The 26527-nt window shown below is 37.4% G+C and overlaps 1 protein-coding gene across 1 annotated transcript in view; it reads right to left on the bottom strand.

Moving 5' to 3' along the window:
* sema5a (sema domain, seven thrombospondin repeats (type 1 and type 1-like), transmembrane domain (TM) and short cytoplasmic domain, (semaphorin) 5A) overlaps window positions 1–26527 on the bottom strand; it is a 241796-nt gene extending 215269 nt beyond the window's left edge. The window contains exon 1 of the mRNA XM_053611959.1: window positions 26309–26527. The gene's annotated coding sequence lies outside the window, so the exon portion shown is untranslated. The remainder of the gene's footprint in view (window positions 1–26308) is intronic.

Raw genomic sequence — 26527 nt, forward strand, 5'->3', positions numbered from 1 at the left:
AGGACAAATATAGGAAGTTGTATCTGCTTTGTCCTTTGTAAGAGTCAAATTTGGACAAATTTGAAAAAGTCAAATTTGGACTTGTTAACTACATTAGTATATCTCTGACACCAAACAAGTTTAAGGCTGACTGGCTACTTTTGGGGTAAGGAGAACATTGTGAACCATTCCCCTTACATGTGGTTACATAGTATACCCCAACACCAAGCTGTAAATTGGTGTAGTCACATAATTACCCCACAGCGACCCTCCTTCTTAACCTCTAGTGGTCGTTTGATGTCGATACTGGAACCGTGTGATGAACGGAGCTGAACATTTATGCTTAATTGAACAGCTGGAGCAGATGTTTCAGTCTCTTTTAACCATGCAACTCTGTTTATAAGAAGCAAGGGCTGCTTTTCCGGCCTTCAGCTGAAACTCTTACTTTATTTCGCTCTCCACAGCTGTGTTATGGCACTGGAGTTGTGTTTGAAGGTCACTCAATGGTCCTTCATGACAAATTTTAGATGCCGACGCGACGTTTCGGCTTGGATTGCAATGCTTAAAAGTGTCTTGGCTTCATTCAAATACTTCCCCCCTTCAATGCATGCAGTGTGAATGTGGGACCCATCTGTGCTCAAATAATAAAAAACACATTCCACTGCAATACAGTACAGAACAGTTATATTCCACGTGTGCCATGGTAATTGAAAGGGAAATAACAAAAATAAACGACATGGTTTGACAGGACAATGTTCTAAGACATAACCATAACAACAATCGCATAATGGTAACCTGTTGATGTATATAGGTATTCATAATATTATAGTGGTTCATGAAAGTTTTTGAACCCTTTAGAATTTTCTATATTTCTGCATTAATATGAACTAAAACATCATCAGATTTCACACAAGTCCTACATGTAAATAAAGAGATCCCAATTAAACAAATAAGACAAACATGTATTGAGGAAAATTATCTAATATTACATATATTTGAGTGACAAAAGTCTGTGAACCTTTGCTTTCAGTATCTGGTGTGACTCCCTTGTGACTCCGCAGCAATAACTGCAACTAAATGTTTTCAGTAACTGTTGATCAGTCCTGCACATCGGCTTGGAGGACTTTTAGCCCGTTCCTCAGTACAGAACAGCTTCAACTCTGGGAAGTTGGTGGGTTTCCTCACATGAACTGCTTGCTTCTGGTCCTTCCACTACATTTCTGTTGGATTAAGGCCAGGACTTTGACTTGGCCATTCCAAACATTAACTTTATTCTTCTTTAACCATTCTTTGGTAGAACAACTTGTGTGCTTCGAATCATTGTCTTGCCGCATGACCCACTTTCTCTTGAGATTTAGTTCATGGACAGATAGAGGTTCACAGAATCTACTTTTGCCATAATCCCATACATAATTGGGTTTTATTTGTCTACTATTAGGACATGTGTGAAAATCTGATGATGTTTTAGGTCATATTGATGCTAATATTTTGAAAATTCTAAAGGTTTCACAAACTTTCAGGCACCATTGTAAGTTCGTAGGGAATAAAACATGTACAAAGCCTCTGTTTCTTCAAATACTGGTTATTAGGCTTGGTCTAAGATAGATAATTATAGCCAAACATCACAATACCATGTATTTCCATCCCCTCATCTCTTTATCACAGCATATTTTTTTCCCAAAATAAGAGGAAATACATTGATAATTATGTTTCCCCCCCTTTTTGTAGTTTCTGTTCAGGTTTCATCAGCAAATTATAAAATTGTATACAGTAAATAGAGGTGCATGGAAGCCATTCAGCAGGTATTTCAGTGTTAGCACTGAGCTTCACACCACTTAAGAGTACGTTCATCTATGGTGTCTTTAGTGTTCTATATGACTTGGCAAGAATTGGCCATTAAGGGAACTGTTTGCAAAAGGTGCTTGGACCCCACAGATCGTCACATGTGACTATATTTTAACAATCAATAATATCAAGTATAAGTCAAGGATGAAATATAGTTGAACAGCTTCACAAAAGCAGAGCAAATTAAACCATTTTGAAATATTAAGCAATTAATTTGCTCCTGTTTGATTTAACAGAAAATCCTCACATCATAAAGCCTTCTGGGTAAATTGTGTCCCAGAAGATAACTGTAATGCTGACATTTAGATTTTTGGCATTTGGCAGATGCCCTTATCCAGATTGACTTACATTTATCTCATTTATACAACTGAGCAGTTGCAGTTAAGTTTAAGGGTCTTGCTCAAGAGCCCAGTAATGGCAGCTGGGCAGTGCTGGGATTTGATCTCACAACCTTCCGATTAGTAGTCCAACATCTTAACCACGTCTTAACAAAAGGGTCTTTTCCATTGATTTTTCCAAGGGGTTGATTAAGTAAATTTCATGTGCCCTGGGCTAAAGAACTGGAACATCAGTACTAGCCAATATTCAAGATGAAGTCAATTCAGCCATTTAGAAATGTTTCACATTATGCACTATGCAGTATGCACTATGTACCTGAATGATTGCAGTAAAGACTATGCAGTAATGACTTAAATGCTAACTTTTTTTTTTCAGTAAATGGAAATGGCATAATTGAGCTGCGCCAACAACATTCACATAAAAAACGCCACGTCAGATCTTCAAATGTCCACCCTAAACCTTTTGCTCCTAAGTGGTGGTCTAGCTAGGTGCTTTGTCCACTGTCAAAAATGTATGCTCCGTCCCTTTCACTACATATCTACACTACACTACATTCCAAAGTTTGTCTCTGTGGTTCTAACACATCATCTGGGTATTAGATCAATTGCATTAGATCTTGCTGTTTCCCAGTGTAAACTCTACTCACACGAAAAGTACATAAAATATGTGATCAGCAACACAGTGCTGGAATACATCCTGCAATTCTCTTCATTTCTGACTGAATGATACTACGAATGAGAGGGGGGAAAGGCACTATAAAAAGCATCAGGGAAGTCCAGAAATAACACACACCACGTGCCACAACATTGTGGCCCCTTGCATTCCCCCACAGTAATTGAAATGAAAAGAAAAACGAAAACAGACCAGCCGGGGCTGATATGTACAGCTGGATAAGCAAGAATTATTACACAAACAGAGAGAAAGGAAATCTCAAAAGGGCCATGGCATTCGGGACTTGAAATAAACCAGGGACTAAAGTACTGACTATATAATTCTACTAAGTATAAGTCTAAAAAGTGCAGTGTTCACTAAATCACACTAAATCTATTCCTAGTCATTCTTGTCATAATTACCACCCTGCATGTTTTGCACCCCGAGCAAACCTAGCAACCTCGAAAAAGCTACTGCTGACAGTTTAGCATGTCTGATTAAGTGCTGAATTGCAATGAGGTAAAAATTATGTTTTTATTTCTTTGCTCTTCAAAGACACAAGAGATCTTTTTTTAATTATAAACTCCCGTCACAAAGCTAGACAACCATATATATACTATATATATAGTGAGAGAGAAAGGGAGAGAGAGCAACAAAACCAGGTGCAAACAATATGGAGGCTTCCACTCACATGTCATTTGAGCAGGAGTTTCTTGAGACAATAACTTATTTAATCTTCTCCTGCCTCAGCAACATGGCCTTGAAAAGAGGCAATAGCACATCACAGCTGCCATAAATAATGGTTTAATGAGCCCCTCCACCCTCTTCTTTAATGATGACGGCGCTTTTCCAGCCAGACAGTTTCCAGAATGGCCACATGTGGCCTGCAGGTGGACCTGAAACACACTACTCATACTATTCCTACCAGCTTGGGTCCTTAAATCAACAACTGTTTGAAGTTTCTTCATGGACATAACAGTGTGGCTGACAGCGGTCTGAAACTCATTGTTATTTTAAGTCTGTAACACAGGGGCCTGTCCCAGATATTTAACTCATGTCTAGGTAGTGAACTCCAACCTCAGCCATTGTTCTAAATACTAGAATTGGTTTTAACATGAGTTCTTGAGAGTTGCTTCTTTATATCCGAATGATTACACAGTGTTGTTCTCTGTGTTGTTACCCATAATGTACTTTTTACTCTCTTCCTGCTAAATTACCATTTTCATATAATTTGAGATGGTGTTCATCGACACTGTGTTTCAAAGAAGCACCACTAGAAAAATGAAAAAAAAATTGAACACTACTAACAAATCGACTAATTAGCAGTTAGTTTGTAGAGAGAATGTTGTGGGGAACTTTAATCATTAAGACTATAAATAGTGAGATAAAAGTCATGTTTGAACGCTACTTAGATGTTAGCAATTCCTACATTTTTAGAAAGTGCGTGCCACAGTGCTGCCTCTGGTTTCTTTTAGCTCACATGTCTACAGTTTGCAAATGATACCTGTTAAAATTTAAAATGTCAAAATTTTACCTAGAAAGGTGAATAATGAAATTAATTACTCTATTCTATTTTGTACAGTATTACAGTTATAGTTACAGAATGCAGTTATTACTGTAGTTTATCATGGGTAATACACACTTCTGAGAGTAACACCATATGAATAATCAGCCTTTAAGAAGTCTTGTGACTACAGATTGTTTTAGTACTTGGTTGTATTTTTTATACATATAAAATGTCAGATTTGACCTCTCACATTTGGACATATTTCTAACAGTGGGTCTCTAAAGCACCAACATCAGTGTTTGACACAGCATTGTAGCTGACAGCAGCCTGAGACCCATTTTTATCCACAAGTTTGGGAGATGGCATCATTCAAACCAACCAGGCATGGCAAATTGAACCCAGTTCCCAAAACGTACACCTCCTTAATTACTTCCAAAGCCATTTCGGTTTACAATTACAAGTAATTTTCAGTCATTGTGCTCACAGATTTACACAATGACACTGTCTGTTTTAATAATTATGCTTATTGTGTTCCATATAGTTAGCATATTGTGTGTTTATTTGCACTGTCCTGTGTATGCCATCTTCTGTTAATAATGATGTACGGGACGAGCAGAATGGAAGCTCCTTCACTTCCTATTGTTGGGCTTTTACTCTCCATAAAAGTGCACCATCTGCACAGCGGCACTAATGAGAGTATAAGGGAGCAATTGTTCAGAAACTGTTCACTGTGCATGCAATTAAATTTAAAAAGAAAGAAATGCAAGCATGAGCAACAAATGTTGGGTTTATAATGCAACAATTTAAAGAGCAAGCTAAACGTCATTTAGCTTGTGAAAAAAATGTGATAAGAAATCGATCGAAAGAAAGAACTCTTGTAGTCAGTCCCAACTGAGTGAAAGTTGAAGCAAAGCTGCTGATTGATCAACTACAGTGGCCCATTATCACTGGCTGATTTAGTTTTAAACCTTAAAGTTTAAGTGCACCATATTTAAGTGTTAAATAATAAAAAAAAATGTTTAAAAAAGTATAAATAAATAAATAGTTATACTTATAAATAGTTATAAATAAAATAAACTGTGGCATGTTTGTTGGTACCAGATGGCTGGTTTGAGCTGGTTTGAGTGTTTCAGAAACTGCTGATCCCCTGGGATTTTCAGGTACAATAGTGTACATGAAATGTCACTCATTTCGGAATGAGTGAAATCTATATATATATATAAAAAAAATATATTAAAACCTCTAGGAGTGGCAGCTGTGCAGGTAGAAATGCATGGGAGTTGTTGGGAGTTGATGGGAGAGGTCTGGTTTGAGCTGACAGGAAGGCTACAGTAGCTCAAATCCACTCTTTACAACCATGTTGCACAAAAATGCATCTCAGAATAAACAACATCCATCAATTTTCTGACCATGTGTATCCTACACATGGTCATGGCGGAGTCTGCAGCCTATGCCAAGGGACTTGGGGCATAAGGCAAGGAACACCCTGGACGGGGTGCCAACCCATTGCAGAGCACAACTGCACACTACAACGCATGTCTTTGGACTTGGGGAGGAAACCAGAGTACCCAGAGGTAACCCCCAAAGCACGGGTAGAACGTGCAAACTCCATGCACAACCGAACCCCCAACCACGGAGGTGCGAGGCAAGCATGCTAAGCCATCATGCCCCGGTTCTTGTCAGCCAAGAACAGGAATCAGAAGCTACAGTGGCTACAGGCTCACCAAAACTGGGCAGTTGAAGACTGGAACAAGACCAGGCAAAGTTTTTTTTCCAACAACTGACACTGTTGACTAGGCCTGCACGATCATAGCCAAAATGATAATCCCGATTATTTTGATCAATATTGAGATCTCAATTATTTATCACGTTTATTCATTGATTTTAGTGACAACATATTTTTATTGCTCTTTCACATTTAAATAAACAGACCGCTGCTTTCACCTCCATGTTGTGCTACATTCCTGCTAATGTACAAATCTTTGCATCAAATTAGACTGATCCTTAAAGTGCATCATCTCGTAGAAGCAAAATATAAATAGAATTGTACCCAAAATATAGGATGAGTAAAAATAAAAATGCCATTGTGTAATTGTGAACCTAATTACAAAAATTTAGGAACACAGTTGAAGTTTTTTTAATTTTATTATTATTATTATTATTTTTAGAGATGGTAACATTAATGTGCCACAATATAACACACATGTAGGCATGAGAAAACTTGAGCTGGTCAATTATGACAGAATTTAGGAACATAGTGTGAGCCATGACAAATTAATTTACCTTCTGATAAACTAAATGTAATATTTTCATTTAATTTTACAGACTGTATGCAAAAAACAACCGTTAACCTGTTCCACCTTGTAAACAAATACAATTAACATCAATGTTCAGTCTTTGAAATCTGCTACTCTTAAATATATTTAAAGCTACACTATTAGACATTTCCCACTGTCATGGTTCTGGGCTGGAGTCAGTTCTCGAACCGCTCTGTGTATATTGTGTGTATATCTGAATTATCTCATATAGGACGTGAGTTCATTTACCCGTCAGCTGCACAGCGCTTTGGTTTAATGGTGTTCATTACTGATGCTCCAATCAAGATTTTTACGACCGAAACCGATCCAGATACCAATCTTTTTTTTGTTTAAACTTTAATCAGGAGGTCTGTCATAAACAGTTAAATGTAAGCTCTCTGCTCATGGTCACTGTTAATTGAATTAAAATAATAGCAATGAGATACTGTTGGTTAATTGATAAATAAACAAGCATAAAATATTTATTTGTAAATATCTTAAACAATAAGGAGTCCTAATTAAAAGTAGACTAACACAAAAATGGTCCATATTAGGAAAAAGGCTAATAGCTTTCTAAGGAAATAGCCTACTAAGCTTAATGTTAGATTTATATTAAATGCAACCCATAGTAATTAAACATTATTTCATTTCTCATATTATTTATATTTTATGAAGTTATTATAATATCTATTTTTTATCTATATTTGTAGATGCATCTTGGACTTCCTGTAGTTTTTATTCCGATTGTATTATACAACTCCGAACAGGTCACTCGCGTCGGTGTGAATACATATTTATTCAGTCACACAAAGTACTGTTCAGTCGCAAACGCGAGTGAAATGGTCACACTGTAGAGCCCTGAGTTTATCTGCAAAGTTTTTTCCTGTTCGACGTGATGACGTTTAATGTCCCCGACAACCTCTGTAGTGCCATTTAGCATCGTGCTAGCTAGTGTCATGATTTCTCCTCGCACAAGCACTGGAGCTCGCAGCGAAACTGGCCGCTCAAGCGCTAAAATGCTAACTCTATTTCGTTTCCGGGTTTGGCATTACAAAATGATGTCATCCCTGCGCCACTCTATGTGATTGGCTGTAAGTTTAGGAAGCGCTTGATTTGATCTGCAGCAGAGTTTTCTATGAGCAGAGGACAAACTTTAAACGTCAATATCGCGGTCGATCATGTTCATTTAATCGTGGGCAGTCAAAATCGTAATCGCGATCGATATTCGATTAATTGTGCAGCCCTACTGTTGACCTGTATCTGCATGATTTCATTCACATAGTAACACATGATTAGGTCCATGTGTGATGTGATTCTGGAAAGAATCTGCCTCATGTTCTGTTGGCTCACACTTCCAAGATTCATAAACATGCACAGTAAAAGTTCAGTTCACCTCAGTGAACCTTGTGCAAAGTGAAAATAACTGCTAGCAGAAAGCATACTTGCATTGGCGTTTTTGCCATATATTTTCTTCATATTCAGTCTAACTACTTCTCTACGTATTATCATCTCTACTGTAGTTAGTATTGTTTTGCCAGTAAAGAAGCTATTTGACAATATTGCATAAGCTTTAACCAGATGATGGAGCAAAAGTATTTATTGGTAATGGATACTGACTTGTGTACCCAAGTCTATTTGGTATAGGACTGTATGGAATAACAAAAATCAAGCAGAAATCAAGTGGCTCATTTCTATGGCTCAGAGTGATTACTCCAGAAAGCCACTGTTTTTTTAACTTAAAATCCAATAATGATTCATTTTCACGATTCACCGTGGGTAAAGCGGTAGAGTGAGGCTCTGTAGGAGGAAGCTGCAGGTCAAATTTTTCCCTGTATGAAGCAATACTTATCATCAACTCCACTATCAACAATAATGTCAAAGTGAAAATGAATGTTTCATCTAAAGCAAAGTCATTCGTACAAAGTAAAGATTTCAAATCTCATTATTGCTTCCACTCATAACCAAGTTCTACCAAGAACTGGATTTGTCATTTATAATTATGCATGAGAATATACTGTATTTCCATTTATTTAAAAATGATGTAAATATAGATTTTAACTGGAAACAAGTATGACAGACCACATGTGCACGTAAAAGCTTGATACTGGCTTCTTGGGTTCTGCTGCATGATGAAGTATCAGTGAAGAGTGCATTAGAGCAAATGGCCCATTTACTGTATTGACACATCCATTGATCACCTTGTTCAGTATTACAGCTAGAACCAATCAATGCTACTCTCACACAGGATCACACAGGACATTTACTCATAATATACAGAAGTTCAATGAAAGCTTATTGACAGCTAATTGGCTGTCAATAAAAACTGAACAACAGTTTACTATAGTTTCAATTACAAATCAGTTTTCTACGCAAGTTTTTAATGCATGTATTAAAATATAACAGTAGTCCATATAAGTCCACACAAATCAGAAATGATCAAATATATAGAACATTACTATGACTAGTACATCATTTGCAGATCTGGTGTACTGGATAAATGCATGTTGTACTGCACGCTGCTTTGGGGTTTTGTGAACCATTTCAAAACTCAGCCTATTTCCATCACATATATGCCACTATAATGGTTCCAAAACAATAAATCCAATAGTGTGTGAACAGGCCATTCAGATAGGTAGACAGTCAGTGTGAGTTTGTGGTAGCGTACTATTTTGTATCCTAGTGCAAATAACTGAAAATCCCTCATGTTTAAAAAAAAAAAAAAAAATGCCAAGACTCAGCAGGTGAAACATTTTGATTTGGTCCAGCACCCAAATGTCTCTTCAAAAGCACTATTAAGTAAACACTGAAAGAACAAGTGTTAGCATTGTTGAATTTCTGTGTTTGGTGTTATTTTTAGATCCCTGAGCCAGACTGTCTCGAAACCACTTTTAGTTTGGCAAGGAAAAGCAGCAGGAAATTAGCAGAGCAGCACTCCTCCTACGCTATTTATCCATCCACAGCATGACAGTGAGAGACAAAGAGATCTCATCCAGCCTGTGGGTAAAATTACAATCATGGAGAGGTTGATATTCTGTTGAGGCGTTACAGTGCTAAGACATGTACACTCCTAACAAACAGTGTTAATTGCTGTTGACACTTAAATGACTAACAGCTGATACTGGCTCAGTTATTCAACTACTTTTAATCAACCCGCTATGTTTAGATAGTAAGAACGCACACCGTTTCGGACTTGGGCATCTTGGTAGTAAAGTGTGTAATTAGCGTAAGACACTACAGTTATATGGGGCAATTTTTTAGATAATAGATATTACAATTAATCTTTGCCAGCTGATTGCAGATATTCCTAAAAGAACTTTTTTGTAATCAAACTTTTTTCAAAGATTTACATTTCTTTATGCAAACGAGGCTTCAGCTTAATACGCATGCATTTTCATGCTCACAAAACCAAAAACCTCGTCTTTTGTTGTAGTTAGAATTAAAATATTTATTTCGCACTGAAGACACTCACAGAAAAAAGTTTTACCGAAAATTTAGTTGGTAAATCATTTCTTTGCATTTTTTTTTCATTTAATCAAGAAAACATTCACTTTCACAAGAAATATTTTTAACATCTTTCAGAATAAAACTAAATGTAAAATCCATCTAATACCTACATTCCGAGAAGAATTCTTCTATACGGGGATAGGAATAAACGTATGTTTTCATGAATGCAAGTCATGTGATTTATAAAGAAATTTAATATGTATATCATAATGACACATGCATTATCTTTGAATACCATGAAAGGTGATTGTGCAAAGTGGACAGAGCTCAAAGCCTTTGTCAAGTACAGGGTACAAAAACAGTTAAATAACATTATTTCTATTGCTACAGTCTAAAAGAAGACATGCCATAGATGCGATTTGTCCAGAAATCTGAAAAAGATTCATTTCTAGTTGTTGTGTCTTGCCTGCAAACCAAGAGTAGGCATTCAGAGCTATTAATTGTTTATACAATCAATCTAACATGGCACACCTGTCAGTCACATGTTCCAATATTTTTTTGAACACTTGATAAATGGGTGGGTTCAAGCAAAAAATATTCGGAGTTGTTTAACATGTGTACATGTAAATATCAGGAAATGAAAGCTGAAATTCTGATCTATCGTCTCATATTCATTGTTTGGTCTCAAACTCGAATGCCTTCAGTGTATAGCAAAAATAATAGAATTGACTTTGCTGTTCCAATACTTTCAGAGGGGACTGTAAGCATGGGCAATTAAAAACACTCTCTTGTCATGACATCCTTCCTCAGGGTGAAAAGCAGCACTTCCTGTCTGAACTTTGTGATCTTTCAACAACATTATTCTGTCAGGCACTTTTCCTGGAAACTTATCACACTGGAAAAATCAGCTTTAGGCCTTTAAATATAAATGGAATTCACCTCCGTGGGAGAAAATAGACTATCAATCCTCACCGCAGCTCAGATAAGCTATTATGTGTTCATGAGGAATTAGTCAACATGCTTTAAGTAGAGCAGATGAAGAATCGATGTCTGATCACATGGTCGTGATTTTCATTTCAGCGCTTTGAGAGGGAAGACGTTAGATGGCTTTGTATTGATTAGTGAGAGCTCTCGCTCTCATACGAACTGACAACGTCCCCCTACAGTCTAATGGCCTGGATGCTGAAATCGCTTTCACTGATGTTATTTAACCCTGTATGTTCTGTGCAAACCTGAATTTCACTACGTGTGGCACGATTATTTCTCAATTATTTCTTCAAACATGAAACTTTACATGATTGGCGCAGTTTTTCTATTGACTCCGAGAGCTTTTTTTTTTTTTGCATTTTCAATTTGAGATCAATAGTAGAACTGTAAGATTAGGCTAGTCATGCAATCCAGACTTCCATCTTCGCTAGTAACGTGAAAAGCGTGATTCCAATTCATCAAGAATTCTGTAGCTAATATTTTGTGTTCACAGTATATACAATGTGTGTGTGTGTGTGTTTGCACTGTATATTGCACAAATGATTCTATGTACCAATTGGGCCTATATTTCTGACGGGCTTGTTTATATTGATCATTACTGGCATGAAGAGAAGATAGTTTTGGGGATTTTAAAATAAATATTACATTTGTATTTATAGTGAATCTAAACGGATGGCCTGGAGCAAAGAAACAGAACGCTGCAAAGTAGTACACGCTACAGGATGGTTGAGACAGAGTCTTAGCTATACTGAGCTCCCATATGAGTTTATTTCATATCTGACAGGACAAAAAGAAGAACAAGTGTTCATCTGTCCTCCTCTGTCACTTTGTGGTCGCCTTTTAGTCTAGTGAGCATTTCACCCGTCATCTGATCCACTAAAACGTAACAAAAACCGAACTATGGGGTCGAGACGCAGAGTTTAACGGCGCATTTCAATTTCACAAAGGGGGGAAAAAAGGATCAATGCACCAGGAGGAAGGCAATAGTTATGAATCACCTCATGAGTCACTGACATTTTACCGAGGGTGGAAATCTTGATGGCATTTCATGTCAGACAGCGAGCAGAATAAAGCAGGTTCCATTATCATAATTCTTGAAAAGGTGACAAATAAGGCATTCCTGAATTTCAAATACAGTTTAGAGAGTTGGAAGTGAAAACAGCTGATGTGGGAAATAAAAGAAACAACCTCCAGAGACTGAAGTGAATGATATTAACGGGCAAGAAAAGAGCACGACGAACAGATATTAAAAGAAAGGCTTATAGAATGCTATATCCGGTGTTTATTTTCAGTCTGTGGCATTAAAATGGCACAAATGGCAATAAAATCACTAGAATGCACATCTAGCTAGTGTTTTTACTACGTCAACGTCAACCTTGTTAAGAAAGACTGCAAATGCTTGGACACACAGAATCCATACTAACCAAACGTTTTAACAGTTATTATGTTATTTTCAAATGTTTTAGCGCCTGTCAGCAGCCAATCGATTTAACACGCATGAAGTGTACGTCATTATATAAAGCTAACTAGGTGCTGAAAATGCGCTATTTTATCTGTAGCACAGAACCAAAGATCATGTGTGTTTATTCCGGTGTCCACTGTCAGACTACAGCTGAGTGGGTACAGCACTATGCTAACCGCTAATGAGCCAATTATGAAGCAAGAAAAGGGCTAGCTAATGAATAGGCTACAAAAGTGCAAATTAGCAAATTAGTAGTCCCAAACTACATCCATGATCTATTTTTTTTTTTTTCTTATTCGATATTTTTATAATTACTTATAGAGACACAGCTTCTCTCTTTTTTTAATTAGTAAAGAAATCACCAAACTGAATTAGTTTCTGAACTTTCTTGGTTTACTCAGACTTTTGGGCCCCGCTGTCGCTTTATGGTGTTGTGAAGTTGCTCGTTCAGCATCTTTGCTGGTCACTGTGGAGACATTTAATTGCTACAAACCTACAGGTGGACAATATTGGGCATAGATATTGAGAACAATCAGAAAAAAACTTAAATGTGCATAAACGTGTACTCTAAAGAACACAGTCGAGGTCGTAATTTTACATACGCCTGCAAAATGTTAGTAATTTTTTTTTAATAAGAGGGATCAGAAAAATGGATTTGTTGTTTATTTAATACTGCCCTGAATACGCTATTTCACATAACAGATGTCTACGTATCGTCCGCAAGACACAATAATAACTGAAATTACACAAATGAACCAGTTAATAAGTTTTCTTAATACTGTGTGTCGTTACCTGGATAATCAATTTTTGTATTTTGTGAAAGTTGTTCATGAGTCCCTTGTTTGTCCTGAGCAGTTAAACTGCCCACTGTTCTTCAGAAAAATCCTCCAGGTCATGCACATACTTTGCTTTTCCTTTATTTTCTGCATATTTGACCCCTTTCAAACAGTGGCTATATAATGTTGAGGTCCATCTTTTCACACGTTCACAGTACAATTGAGGGACTCGCACATAACTATTTCAAAAGGAGCAAAAATTGGTCTCATCTGAGATGGACAGTAGCACATTGGAATCGTGTTTTGTGGTCCGACAAGTCAAATAGTTTTTGGACAAAAACAGCCGATGTGCTTTCCGGGCCAAAGAGGAAAAGGGCCATCAAAACTGTTATCAGCGTCAGGTCCAAAAGCCAGCATCTGTCACAGTATGAGGTGTGTCAGTGCTCACTGAATTTTCAAATGGCTCTTTTGGTTTGTTTTCTTGCATTTTCCTACTGTCCAACTGGGTTGTAAATCAGAACATTAACGATGCTGTATTTTAAATGCAATTTAGGAACTGTTTCTAAGTGTGTGTGTGTGTGTGTGTGTGTGTGTGTGTGTGTGTGTGTGTGTGTGTGAAAGACAGACAGACAGAAAGAAAGAAAGAAAGAAAGAAAGAAAGAAAGAAGGGGAAGTGACAGACAAGCAATTTTTATTAAAAAAAGATTCTCTCTCTCTCTCACTCTCTCTCTCTCTCTCTTTCGTCTGTCTTTGCATATCTCCATCTCTTATCCATCCCAGTCTGTCTCTATTTCATAACTGTCAGTCTGTCCACTTCTCTCTCCTCTCTTTGGTCCTATTTCCTCTTTTCTATCTGCCTTCTTCCATCTCTGTCTTTTCATTTCTTTCTGTCTCTCTTTCTATTTCTCTCCCTCCTCTCTTCAGTCGTCCACCTCTGTCTCCTTATCTCACCTTCTGACTTTCTCTCTGATCATCTCTCTCTGTATTTTCTGTCAGCCTGTCTATGTCACTCTCTTTTATCCGTCTCTCTCTCTCTCTCTCTCTCTCTCTCTCCTGTCTGTCTGTTTGTCCCTTTTCCATCTCTTTCCACCAGTGTTTCGTCTGTCTCTCCACCGTAAACAGGAATCTCATTAAAGCAGCCTGAATAAACTCACAGCAGCTCTGATGGGTGAGACGGATGAGACCTCTATTAGTGGGGAGAAAAGTCCCTCCCTATTTAACTGGTTATCACTCTGCCTGTTTTATAACACCACTGCGAACACACACACACACACACACACACATGCGCGCTAAGCAGGATTTGTTAACAAGATTTCACACACACCGTGTAGGATTCTGATGGGTGGGAATTGGAGTTTTTACGGTTTGGTGTTACAGTAAATACGGTGAAGAGACGAACCTAAAGTTTTGCACACACACACACACACACACACACACACACACACACACACAAAACCAATGAACATACACACATGTACACAACATGATGCACAATATTGTTTTCATGTCACTATGCTGCGTTCCGTTCAGAAACGCACTGCTAAGGTATGCAGTATTTTTCTACACACTCAACAGCCAGTTGACTGTGCATTCTGAGATAATTTTCTGCTCAGCATGCTTGTAAAGAGTGGTTGTTTGAGTTATGGTAGCCTTCCTGTCACTTCAAACCAGTCTTGCAATTCTCTCAAAAATGTGTTTCCACCCACAAAACTGCTGTTCACTGGATGTTTTTTTTCTACACAATTCTGTGTAAACTCCAGAGATTACCGGTTTCTGAAATACTTACACTGGGGAAGGGGGGACTGAGTCCGGGGAGTGAATTTCAAGTGAGTTCCATTTACATTTGTTTCAGGAAATAAAAAAGGGTTCCTATTTTTATTCCACTCTAAAGCCTACGACAGACTACGAAAGCGAGTTCTGCACATAAGCATGTTGATATCACATATTGATATAGTGATAAATGATTATGCGATACACTTTTCTAAGATATCATTGGTATGGTGATGTATTCTTTACGTAATATGTACAAATTTAATGGTACCGAATGGATGCCGTTTATTTGATGTATTTTTTTTTTTAACTGTCTTTGTAGGCATTAAAGAAAAGTATCAAAGTCAGTGTTCAAACTCAGTTTAACGTTTTTTTGTTTATTTTACTACTGTTTTGCAGAAAGTCTGTTAGCTAAATTATATATCGTGATACACATCGTGTATCAGGATATGATATTTTTGTCATATCAAAATCCATCCATTCATCTTCTATACCGCTTATCCTACAGGGTCACGGGGAACCTGGAGCCTATCCCAGGGAGCATGGGTCACAAGGCGGGGTACACCCTGGACAGGGTGGCAGTCCATCGCAGGACACATTTACATACCCATCCATACATTACGGACACTCTGGACATGCCAATCAGCCTACTATGCATGTCTTTGGACTGGGGAGGAAACCAGAGTACCCAGAGGAAACCCCCGCAGCACAGGGGAACATGCAAACTCCTCACACACAGGGCAGCGGCGGGAATCGAACCCCCGACCCTGGAGGTTTGAGGCGAACGTGCTAAACATAACCGTGTGCCTGTGATTTGCTTTGCAGCCAGCACTTTTTTCAAAATTGCTGTTATGGAAATTTAATTAGCGACTACTGACCAATCAGAAGGTTGTTTTGAGAAATGGTTTGAGATGAGTGTGTGATGATTTAAGCCCTAAGTTTGCCCAATAAAAAAAGCTAAAGCAACTAGTGGGAAATGGTACAAATATGCACAACATGCATTTTTGTACTGCTAAATAATGCAGTTGGAAAATAATATGTCAAACAAGCTTACACACACTCACACACACACACACACACACACACACACACACACACACACACTGCAGGACCTCACATTTTTTCGAAATCTTTCTAGTCAATGTCTAATGATCTGGTCACTATAGCAACATTGCTGAACCTTTGCAAGCAGCATCAGTGATTAGAAATCTTCGCTTTATAAATTTTCTTTCATCCACCTCCAATTGTGTCCCTGGACACTTCACATTTTTCATGGAAGGTCTCAGTTTAGTCATGGCAATGTGTCTGTTCCAGATCAACTGGTGTCCAGTGTCCAGTTCTGACCACTGACTTCATCTCCATGACTGGCAGTGTTGAGTGTAACGCATTAATTAGTAATTACTGTTACTCTAATTGAATTACTTTTCCCCTGAAAAATGCAATGTAAAGGATTACTCTTCATTTTTAAGTAATCTCATTACAGTTACATATATGTACTTGCATTACATACTGTGCAGACTTTTCTGCATAAAACAATATTTAAAATCTAAATTTATCATTTAACTCAGCCCATTTACATTCGTTAATTCACTCAAGTTCAAGGATATCAGCAGAAACAAGTGGCTGTTTTGCTACCTGGAAAATTCCCATTACTTCATTTTTTTGACACATGTAGACAGGAACATCATGGTAAAATCTAAGTTATGTCCTGGGGGGAAAAAAAACACTGTTGGCCTCTCTCTCTGAAGTAGTAGCTCTTTTTTATATCGTAGACATTTTACATTTATCTTACTAAAGCTATGTTTAATAGGCTATACCATTCCATGTTTGACTCAAATTTAAAGAATCAAAAGATTTTCATTTGTATTGTCCATGTGGTCAAGGTTGATACAGATTTTAAGGAGTAATTAGTCATGAGTTACTTTTAAAAGTACAATTACTTTTCAGGCAGAGTAATTAGTAAATAATCTAAATGCAACATTGATGATGTAATTAGTAATAAGTAATTAATTACTTTTTTGAACTAACTTACCCAACACTGCTATCTTTTAGTATTTATACTGTTACTGGTGTTACTGTAAAAAAAAATACTAGCATGATCATTTTGAACATCACGGGAAAATAAGATATTCTCGATTTTGAGAATTCTCGAATCTGATTGGTCAGAGTGTTGATTCATTTTCTATAACAGCAACTCTGTGTATAATGTAAGGTTAATAAATCTAAGGCAGTTAGAGGAAACGTGTTTGTGTTCATATTTTGAAGCTTTCTGTAAGGAGACATTTATTTAGCATTTATTTGATGAGTCTCATGTGTCGGCACCTAATTTTCTGCCACAGGAGGCTTCAGGACAGAGGACATTGTGCTTTTGTTGTTGTTGTGGGGTTTTTCCCCCATCTTATTAACTTCAAAGGAGAGAAAAAGAAAGACTGGTGAGGGAACGACTGTTTACAGTTGCTATAACTAAAGTGATAACAGGAAATATTATCACATTCTACAACAATAAAGGTAACTATAAATGGATACTTGTACAGGCTGTCGTTGGCAGCTTGTTGTGGCGTATGAGTAATAAAACACATGCTCTTATTGGAAAATAACAACTTCAGGGTGGTAACTGCCTGAAGCCATCACACCACTCAGTTGTTTATTGTTTTCCTATAGCAGCATGCCCCGTTATGTTTTATTGCTTACAAAGCATTCTTAAATTTATTAAAAAGTTATGGGGTGACATCTGGAGACTAAGAGGTTAAGTCCCAGTGATACTGCAGATCTATCTGTGAAAGAAAATAGTTGTGCTCTTTGGATGGGAAGGACAGTCTTGCCCATTCCCCTGTTGATCAGATCAATGCCAGATGACAGCAGGTATTTATCTAGTGAACAAAATAGAGCAGTTAGCATTCTCCTTTGAATGAAGGCTGCAGCAGTTTCAAAAGTCACAGTGGCTTCAAGTGTATTGGAGGAAGAGTATACCACTCGATGAAATTATGGCAACATATCCCTCATTTCACCTCTGAAACATCAATGTAATTCGGTCAAAATGACCAGTTAATATTTTTTATTAGCGGTTCAAACACTGAAACACTGTTGTTTTTGTAAGTATTATTATTATTAGGGATGCACCGAATGTTCGGCAACCGAAATAAGTGAAAAGGCCGAATAAATTTAACCGAACAATGACGTGTTTGATGATGCGACCAAATAGCCTAGCAACCAGAGTGAGATGCGCGAATGTCACGACCTCCACTTCCGGCAGCGCGGAGAGATGAGGGGGCGCGCGCATGCACGAGCGCATGCTCTTCGGATGTTGAAAACCGTGACACTGTTTACCGTGGACATGTGCGTTTGTTTTGTTTCTGTTCCGGAGTATTCTGTCACGTCGCAAGACGTAAGGGAGTAGAGTACGGAAGCAGGTAAATACGTATTTATTTAAGGGCAGGCAGACAAATCCAAATCGTAATCCAAAAAACGTAGTCAAGACAAGCAAAGGGTCGGGCGATCGGCAAACAGGCATAAACGGGGCAAAGCAGGAATCAGAGTCGCGGTCACAGAAAACAGGGTCACAACACAAAACAAGAAACATGAACTAGTACTATGGACTGGGAGCAGAGAAACCAGCAGGGACTAAATTAACTAATCTATAGTTTAAACTAACTAAATCTATCAAGGAACATAACATTAACAACGTATCTAACTATACTAAATCTACTATAATACTCGGTGAGGTGTACAGGGACGCGAGCGGTATATATCCCCAATATAATCAGCCGTGTAGAACCCAATAGAACCAGTTTCTGCACTCTTGTCAATGCACTTTTTAATGCACTTTTTTGTTGTAGGCTACAGAGTGTTCGGCTATTCAAGTGGGGCTCAAAGATGACCACATCAAAATATTTTTATTTTACTCATTTATTTATTTAAAGTTATATTGTGCCTTGTTGGTAGCCTATTCCTGCTGGAATGAAAAAAAATGTTCAGTGTTAAATAAATATTTTGAAATTGTAGATTTTGTAATTGATTTTTTTCTTTGAAAAGCAAGACAAAATAGTAAAAAGCACATTTTGACTATTTAATTTATGCAATGGTGAAAAAAATGGTAAAATAAATGGGGAAAAAATGTGTTCGGTATTCGGCCTTCAGCCTTCGGCCAAGTTTTTCATTATATTCGGCTTCGGCTTTGGCCAAGAATTTTCATTTCAGTGCATCCCTTATTATTATTATTATTATCATACCCTAAAACTGATCAAGTGTCCTATATCATTGGAATCCTTGACTCAACAAACACTGAACAAAACGTATATCTCTGATTTATGGGGCGGCTGTGGCTCAGTTGGTAGTCCACTAATCGTAGGGTTGGTGGTTCGATTCCCGCCCCACATGTCTCCACATGCCGAAGTGTCCGTGGGCAAGACACTGAACCCCAAGTTGCTCCCGATGGCAAGTTAGCGCCTTGCATGGCAGCTCTGCTACCATTGGTGTGTGTGTGTGTGTGAATGGGTGAATGAGACACAGTGTAAAGCATTTTGGACAAAAGCGCTATACAAGTGCGCCATTTACCATTTAATTTCCGCCATATTGGTTTTTTCAAAGCCTACTTTCGCGAACTATTCCTAAACTGTTTGTCTGATTGGAACCAAACCCGTGCAGAAGAATTCTCTTCTGGAAGAGTCCCATTATCAATGATTATCAAAAAATCTTGATCTTTTGATTTAACAGCATGTCAAAACACCAAAAAGTGGGCATGGCCGCTTTTACTTAAATGGCTATTGACTCTTAAAGGAATGAGCTATTTTCATCAAAATTATCACTGACACGTAAAAATTACTGAGCATAACCAGTAGGTGACACTATAATAGGAAAAAAAAAACCTTAAATTGGTTCTAAGGACATGAAGACAGCTGTGAATCTTGAAAAACAGGGCAGCCAATCAATGTTCAGCACCTATTAGACAAGATAAACGAAGGTTGATATATCTTAAAATTATCCTGCTTTTTCATCTGATTTAGGTGATTACAGGCTTGCACAATATTAAGTAATATCTTTTTACACATGTCCTTAAGGGCCCTAAAGTGCTGGATCCCCAATAATTGCTGCTTATAGCCATATTTGATATTATTATTTTTTTATAAACTGTGTCTAGATAGATAATGCTAACAAATGTATCAGTAATGCATTTAGCCATGCTGACTAAAATAAAACAAACCATCAGGCTGAAAAGTGTGGCAGCCTGTTTGACACTGTGTCATAGCTGAATCCAAATGATTGTAGAGAATTTCTATTTTTAAATCCATCACGAGAAACTTCAGAAACAGTCTCAGCTCAGAGCTCTAAGGAATCTCAGCAACTCATACAGTATGCAAATGTGTCACATTTACTCATTTTGTATCTGTATTCTACTTTGAATATAGTAAATATATTGATTCAGTCTGTTTTATTCTGTCATGTTAGAAGTTCTGATAGTTCACAGTGATTTCCTTTAAGTATTTCACAGACGTATTAAGCAAAAAATGGCTGTCCTTTGTTGAACTCGACTTTAATTGGGTGCATAAGTCATATCAAAATCTCCAGGAAAAGACACTTGCACTTCCAAAACTGAATCAAATACAAAAGAGCTGAACAATGCAAACACAGCTGAATAAAAAAAGCAGACGACATAGTTTACAAGTACAAAGGCATCACCACATGCCCATTTAACTTGATTCATGACAAACCATCCATCTATTTTCTGTACTATTTATCCTACACAGGGTCACGGGGAGCCTGGAGTCTATCCCAGGGAACTCAGGGCACAAGGCAGGGGACACCCTAGACAGATTTCCAATCCATCGCAAGGTGAAAACACATTCACACACTACGGACAATTTGGAAATGCCAATCAGCCTACAATGCACGTCTTTGGACTGGGGTAGGAAATTCGAGTACCTGGAAGAAACCCCCGAGGCACGGGAGAACATCCAAACTTTTGAACCCCCAACCCTGGTGGTGGGAGGCAAACGTGCTAACCACAGACCTACATTTGCATGTATTTATGAATAATTCAATCCACAGGGTTGTAATGGCAGTGAATAGAAAATCCTCACTTCAATAAACTTCAGCATTACTTTAGAGTTTTTATGGAATTTAGGATTACGCATACATTGCAAAAGTGGAAGAAGATTAAAAGAGAAGAAAAAACAATGGAATTCCAACAACTCATTCAGAATTCAGCATTTTTCTGCTGAATCTTTTTCATCTTTTGTCCTTTGTGACTTCAACAGCTCCATCTCCGCAAGGACCCAAAATAACAGAACCATCTGGATAAGGGTCACTTTCTGGCGCAGTCTCAGCAGAGGTAATTATACATGTGCTCTATAGAGAATTTCAAGTTAAAGTTAGAATTAGGAATGTGAGCACTTTTAAAGCAAATACAGTCTTGCTTTGTTGAAGCACTGAAAGCAAACTTGGAAAAAAAAATAATTTTCTAGCATGCACAGATCCTGAGAAAACTCAGTAATGCTTTCCATGAAGCCTGAACTAATTGATACAGTTACGGTCGGAAGTTTACATACACTCATCAAGAACATGAACGTAATAGCAATATTGGGCTTTTAGTAATATCTTTGAACTGTTCTTTTTCCGGGGCAGAATGATTGTACAATATACATCTTTAATAAAAAAAAAAAACCAAAAACAATGGTGTGTGTTGGTCAATCCAATGAGTGCTGTCAAACCCTTTTTATGTTGGCACAGAGAAGCTGCCAGCTGTAGTCAATCATGATCACTAACAGGAAATTAAGAGGCATTGGTCTTGGCAAATTAAATGACATTTTGCAACTTTCAGCACCACTGAATTAATAATCTAAGTGTTTGTATGTATACTGTTGACTCTGTATGTATAATTTTGGTCCTGTGTTGAATACAGAAAACCCCAAATGAATTAAAACTTGTGAACCAAATTCTTGTTTTTTATTTATTTATTTATTTTTTGTTAAAGGTATATGTTGTACAATCATTCTGCACCAGAAAAAGAAAAATTAAAATAAATCATTGAAAGGCCAATGTTGCCATGACATTCATGTCCATGATGAGTGTACGGTATGTAAACTTCCGACCGCAACTAAGTCGCTTAACTGTGCTTAATATTGTAGGTAGTTTGGTCACAGTGCCAGGTGAACATTTTATAAACTCATATAAAGCATCATAAATCTGTCAATAAATCGCTATCATTGATTTCCTTGCTATCATTAATTCCATGCCTACAGGGGAAGGCATGTTCTGGAGTGTAAATCAGCCATTCCGTCTAATTATTTGTCACTTCTGGAAAAAAAAAAAAAAAGGAAATTACAAATACAGTAATTAAGGCACTTAAAAATCATGTGTCTTTAAATAGTCATCCATGAATAAATTATAATACTGTATTCGAATTTTAATATGACTAACAGAAGGTTGGTGAGGTTTTAAAGGAATAGTTTGATGACATCTTTTGTGTTTGCTTCTTTAGATTTGAATCCTTTCTTGTAGTACAACTTATAAGATATTTTCAATCAGTATAAACATATTAATTATTTTATCACCACAAGTGTGTTATAAGAGTAATCTGGACACTGTTGGGTTTCTGTGTGTAGAGTATAATGACTCAGTGTTTAGCTGCTGGTGAGCAGGGTGATGGGAAATGGGAGGTGTGTGAATATCTATAATCTATAACTATAATGTTTGTAATTTCATATACAGTACTAACTTTAATATTAACTATAATCATATATTTAATAGACAAAATTTACTTCCGGAACAATTCCACTTTCATGTTTTAATATGAGATAACATAGCATAAAGAAATAGATATACTGTATGATTTGGGTGTGAATTTATGGAACAGATTTTAAAACTGATTAAAAAAATGTTTTCACTGCTCGACTACATGTGTGGTAAAGGGGAAACTGTAAATGAAAGTTTTTTGCCAATCTTTGCTTTACATTTGCACTGCTTTTAAATTCATAATACTTACATGATTTGGAGCACTCAGTGGTGCTCTTATAAATGTTCTTAAAGCTTCATTTTGTAATGCTTATTAATATTAAAATATTAAACAGTGCAGGCACCAAAGGAACTTGTGATAAACAATTTGTGATATATGTTTTTTATTGTCAGTTTCAGCTTTATGAGGAATTGTTAATCCCTAATTATCTTATAATTAGATTGCTCACATTATTGTTATTAACCAAGAATACTCATAAAGCCTCACAGTACTAAAGCTTTATGAGTACGGGCCTTAGACCAGGGCAATATAACAGTATTATATCAGTATCGTGACCCACTGTGACTCACAGCAACAAATAGCTGGTTGGCCATCAGTCAAAAGTACCAGATTTTGTACCAGATGTTAATTTTTTTTTTAAATCACTCGTTCGTTCATTCATTCATTCATCATCTAGCTACTTTATCCTGGTCAGGGTTGCTGTGGATCGATAGTTTTTCCCAGGAACACATGGCATGAGATGGGGAATACACCATGCATGTACTCATTTACACCTATGGGTGATTCAGAGTAGCCAGGCATGTTTTTGGGAGGTGGGAGGAAACCGTAGAACCCAGTGGAAACCCAAACGGACAACATGTGTAACTCAATACAGACAGTAAAGACTGAGCTCAGGATCAAATCAAGGATACTGGAGCAGTGAGTCACCAACTCTGCTTACTGCACTAACGACACTGTGCCACTCATAATTTGTTTGAATATATATTGAATACATTTTTATGGCTTTTTAAACGTGGCACAAGTTGTAATTGACACTGGCAAAGATTTTTCTAGCACTTAAACGCCCAAATCCATGATACACACATCATATATCATGAAATTTCCTTCAAATGTTTTTTTCACTTAACGCCTACCTCTAGCGCCTACTTCTACCTCTTCACAGAAGGTGTTACTGAAACCAGGATATTAATATTCATAAGGATATGATGTGTTCAGTCATAACCAACTCTGTTTATTGCTCATTTCATTTCGTTTTCCACTGAGCGTATGTGTGTGTGCTCATGTGAGGACGGGGTTCTCTGATGCTATTACACTTAATGACCTGAAAAACCATGTTGTGTTAACCATGACTGAAAGCATCACACAAATCACAGATTTGACACTGCTGGAAAATAATGGCAATAAAAATCTCACCAAGCTTAACAATACGCTTTCTGTTTATACAGCATGCTGAGAAATTGATACTGATTGGAATGACTTCAGGATTATTGTAACTGCAGCTGTAGTGCAGCCTGGAAGCTCCAGTCCGTCAAAAGGAGATGCTGATCAAAGAAATCTGATGATATTAGACCTGTTTCATCCAAAAGCATTTTGTTGACATACAAAGGTTTCGTGCTCTACTACTTATGCAAACTAGAGACCTTCTCTAAGCATTCTTGTGTATTAAGGTCTATGAATGAAGATCTGTTAATGCCAAGAGGTAAAAGCTCTACAGCAGAAAATAATGAAACAATCTATCAATTATTATTGTAATTTATTGTAATTCACCAAGTATGATGATATTCAATCCCAGATATCGTTATCCTCTCATTTTTAAAGTGTTCATTGTATTTTATTTATTTATTAATTTATTTTTATACAGGGTATTTTGGCAGCATTGTGGTGGTGTTGCCAGTTGACAGGTCTGGTTTGATCCTGGTTGGTGGTTTGAGTTTCTATGCATGTTCTCCTCGTGTTCACTTGAGTTTCTTTCAGGTTCTTCAGTTTCCCCTCACCTCCCAAATACATGCATGTAGATGGATTGGTTCTGTTAAATTATGAACGAGTGCGTGAATGTGTGCGCATGGATGTGTGCACACCGGATCCACCCTGACCCTGGATAAAACACTTATTGAAGATGAATGGATGAATTAATGAATGAATAAATGAAGGAAGGAATATTTACTTTATTTTGTACCACTCATAGCCGTCTGTTAATTTTACCCTGTTTATTTGCCCCTGTATATGAAGGCTGCTTTTTTCATAGAAAAAAAAATAAAACCACACACTTAAAAATGCTGATGAGATGAGCTGAGATAAACATTTGGATTGCAAGTAATCATGCAAAACTTGTCTTGTTAGGCATTACTTGGAGCTGATGTTTATTTCAGCATGAAAATGAATGCAATCCCTGTATTTCCCCAAATCCACTGTGCTTCAGAATGACAGATTCAGAACTAAACAGGAGGAGAGATCATATCCTGCGCAGAAATAAACAAACAAAAACCCAAGTGCTTGCACTTACATTAAATGAGGCTCAGTGAATTTTGAATGCATCATTTAGCAGATCAGCACAAAGAATCCATCAATACACCACTAAAATCAGATAAATCAAATTATAATATCAATAGGTTTAATGTAAATAGTGCACTTATTCATTCCAGACAGCATCAACAGCCATCGCACTTCATCCTCATGCAGAGCAAGAGAGGATGAGACGAAAAAAACAGTTTGAATAAGAAAGCAACTTGACGAACGTGCATTGTAAGGTGATATGACTAAATATCGCACAATGTAGTACAGCATGTATTATATTTTAGATTATATATGCAGCAGATTTAGAAACAAATAAAAACTGCTTCAGAGTGGAGCAGCAATAAAATCTGCAGCAGCGCCACCATGTGGTCCATGTGCTCAACCAGCAGCTAGTAAATCCCTGATCTGGAAAAATCTCATCACTGAGTTTCAAATGCAAGGGGTATTTATTTGGAAGAAATACAATAAAAAAATAAACAAATAATAATAATAAAAAAATGATAATAAAGCAAATGTTAAAAACAAACAAAACAAACAAAACAAAAGTTAGGTGAGATTGCTCTAAAGACAACACAAATGCGCCATGGAACGCGCGTGCGCTATCAATGCTGTAATTCCTTAAAAAAAAAAAAAAACACAAAAAAACATTTTTTTACGATTTTGCACTATTGAAATGGTTCAATGGGGTTAATAGGTCATGCTGCGTGCTACAGTTTGTATGCGTATGATTTAATATACGTTGCCATTCCTCCGACTTGCACTGATCGGCTTTCAAAAGTCATTTAAGTGTTTGGGGGAAAACTTCTCGCACAATTCATTAATTCACTCCACAAAGTCCTTTCTCGCGTCCTATCAGCAAAACAATGAGACTTTTGAGGCAGTTGAAGGCGCATTCGGAAAAGCCGCCGCAGGTAAAGAGAGAGAGAGAGAGAGAGAGAGAGAGAGAAAGAGAGAGAGAGAGAGACGCGGCGATAAAGACGGTCATAAAAGACTCGGGACACTTACCGACAGGACACCGGCGGAAAGAGGGATCATCTAGAGCAGAGGAAGAAGAAGATGAGAGGAGAGAGGGAAGCGGCTCAGGGCTGCAGTAATCCTGATAGAGGAGTGTGAGAGTGTGATCCGAGTGGCACAGGAGTCACTGAGAGAGTGAACACACACCCACCCACATACTCTGAAGAGAGAGAGAGAGAGAGAGAGAGAGAGAGAGAGAGAGAGAATGGA

This window comes from Ictalurus furcatus, chromosome 23 (genome assembly GCF_023375685.1).
Source record: "Ictalurus furcatus strain D&B chromosome 23, Billie_1.0, whole genome shotgun sequence".
NCBI classification, from domain to species: domain Eukaryota; kingdom Metazoa; phylum Chordata; class Actinopteri; order Siluriformes; family Ictaluridae; genus Ictalurus; species Ictalurus furcatus.